The sequence below is a fragment of the Myxine glutinosa genome, chromosome 10 (genome assembly GCF_964187855.1).
Source record: "Myxine glutinosa chromosome 10, kmMyxGlut1.1, whole genome shotgun sequence".
Classification (NCBI taxonomy): domain Eukaryota; kingdom Metazoa; phylum Chordata; class Myxini; order Myxiniformes; family Myxinidae; genus Myxine; species Myxine glutinosa.
In genome coordinates, this window is record NC_136270.1 from 134,052,862 (window position 1) to 134,055,960 (window position 3,099).

The following is a 3,099-nucleotide window of genomic DNA, read 5'->3' on the forward strand; positions in this document are numbered from 1 at the left end:
GGGTGGGAGAAATAGAGGTGTTTTGGGACAATGAGGGAGGGGAAAATTTAACATGTAAGTGAATGAGGATTTGCGGTGTCCCAGAACCAACATTATTACACTACTAGTGGGATTGAAGAGAGTGAGGGAGTTTGTTCCAGAGGCGGGAGAAAAGAGGAATGAAGGAGTGAAGGTGAGCAGAAAGTCTTGATTTTGGCAGTTTAACCATAAGAGAGTTGAAGGCAGATCTTGTGCGACCTGGAGGAATATTTGGGGGATGGAGCCCAGAGAGGGCTGGGGGGGCAAGGCCAAAGCCTTGGCTGTAATAGGTGGTATTGCCCCCTTTGGCAGAAACAACCTCAAGTAGGCATTTCTTATAACTGTCTACCAGTCTCTGACATCGACTGGGAGAAATTTTTGCCCACTCCTCCATGCAGAATTCTTTCAGCTGTGCGATGTTTGAGGGGTTTCTTGCATGCACAGCTCGTTTCAAATCCCCCCACAACATCTCGATGGGATTTAGATCCGGGCTTTGACTTGACCATTCCAGAACCCTCCATTTCTTTCTTTTCAGCCATTCCTTGGTGGATTTACTGGTATGTTTAGGGTCATTGTCATGTTGCAAGGTCCACCGTCGGTTGAGCTTCCACATTCCGACAGATGGCCTCACATTATCCTCAAGCACCCTCTGGTACAATGAAGAATTCATAGTGGATTCTATGATGGTGAGCTGCCCAGGCCCTGATGCAGCAAAGCTGCCCCAAACCATAATATTTCCATCACCATGATTTGCAGTTGGTATCAGTTTCTTGTGGTCAAATTCTGTCTTTGGTTTTTGCCAAACATGTCTTCTGGTACTGTGGCCAAATAGCACTACCTTTGACTCACCTGTCCAGAGCACATTGTTCCAGAAGTGCTGGTCTTGGCCGAGGTGTTCATTAGCAAACTTTAGTCTTGCCCTGATGTTCTTTTTGGACAGCAAAGGTTTCCTCCTGGCACACCTCCCATGTAGATCAAATTTGTGCAGCCTCTTTCTAATGGTAGACTCGTGCACTTTGACATCAACAGTGGCAAGAGCTACCTGTAGGTCCCGTGATGACATTCTGGGGTTCTTAGAAACTTCTTTCAGCATCTTGCAGTCTGCTCTCGGGCTGAACTTGCTGGGGCGACCTGGGCTGAACAAGTTGGCAGTTGTTTGGAATCTTCTCCACTTGTAGATGATCTTCCAGACAGTCGAATGATTGATTTCAAATTGTTTGGACATATTTTTTAATCCCTTCCCAGACTCGTCGGCATCTATAACCTTCTCTCTGAAGGCCTCAGAGAGCTCTTTTGATCGAGGCATGGTGACGCCACACCCTTCAACAACAGAGCAAACCAAACTAAATGTCTGAGGTTTAAATAAGACAGGTTCCTCCAAGATCTTCTCTGATGATGTTCTCAGGATTTGCACCTGAGCTGGTGCACCTGATTCTAATTTTAGGTATTTGCAGTAGTGATAAATGTAGGGGTGTACTTACTTTTTCCACATGCGAAATTTGCATTCATGTTTATATAAATTATACAATGGACTACAAAATGTAAATGTTTCATGATATTTGTTATATTATATCACCTTTATCTATCAATATTGTTGAAATGAAGATCAAATAGCTGTCTGGTGAAATATGTTGAAAAAGTCAAAACTTTACATGGGGTGTACTTACTTTTTCACATGACTGTATATATATATATATACAGACTTGGCATTTAATATGGAATATTTTTTTTGTGGGGGTGAACTTACTTTTCAAGATGACTTAGAACCAAAAGTTCATTGGAATTATGTTGAAATTATTCTAGATTTTGTTAATGTGACCTTTAAAAGAAACAAAAACCACATTTGACATTTCGAAGCAAATAAATTGATCCTTGAAAGTGATGTAAACTGATATCGAACTCAATTCACGGACAGTACTGTGTTAAACTTCTGTACGTTTTCCAGAAGTATCTCTTTATTTTGCACATTAGCCAAAAAAAAATTCAACAAAAACAAAAGCTAAATTATGCCTGGGATTACGGACAGTAAAATTACAGTTCAGTACTTTGTGTAACCCCCACCAACATTCAGGAGAGCATGTACACGTCGAGGCATGCTGTTCACGAGATTTGCCAAGGTTTGGACAGGAATCGCTTGCCATGCAGTGACAATAGTCTGCTGCAATTCACGCACAGAGGTAGGCTGCTGGTCCAAGTTGTCGATTTGACGCGTTAATTCCGCCCACAGGTTCTCTATCGGATTCATATCCGGGGACATGGCAGGCCACTCCATATGCTCTACACCACGGTCAGCAAGAAAGTGTTGGATCATGCGAGCACGATGAGTCTGTGCATTGTCATCTTGGAAGACAAAGTTTCCTCGAAAGGCTGCACGAGGAAATGGAAGCAATGTTTCTTCCAGAATGGCCCTGTACTTGAACTGGTTCAGGTTTCCATTCAGAACAGCCAGGTCAGCCAATTTCCATTCAGAACAGCCAGGTCAGTTTTGCCCCCTGCATGAAAAGCAGCTCAAACGGTCACCCCACCACCTCCAGCTTGGACTCTTGGCACTAAACCATCTTCGTTGTGGGCTTCATGCACTTGTCTGCGCACTCGGACGTGGCCATCTTGACGGTAGACCAGAAATCTAGACTCGTCACTGAAGGTCACGTGATTCCAGTGTCCTGGCTGCCATTGACGGTGCTCTCTGGCCCACTGCAATCGGTGCTGGTTATGTTGTCTGGTCAGGTGTGGCTTTCTCGGGGGACGCCTGGCACAATAGCCTGCTTGAACCAGTCGTTGGTTAACTAGCCTTCTGGATACAGGCACATTTGTCAGTTGCTGCCACTCAGCCCTAAGCTGATTAGCTGACTTGGTACGGCCATTGCAGACTAACCGGTGCAGCTGGCGATCATCTCTCCTTGTGGTTCTGCGTGGACGTCCTGGCCTCGGTATTGGAGTAGGGACACCCCTCTGAGCATTTCGTTTCAGGATCTTTGACACCTGACCTTGAGTGATGCCATACTGCCGAGCAATAGCACGCTGTTTCATGCCAGAATTTCGTAAAGCCACCACTCCATGACAAACAGCATTGTCAAGTTG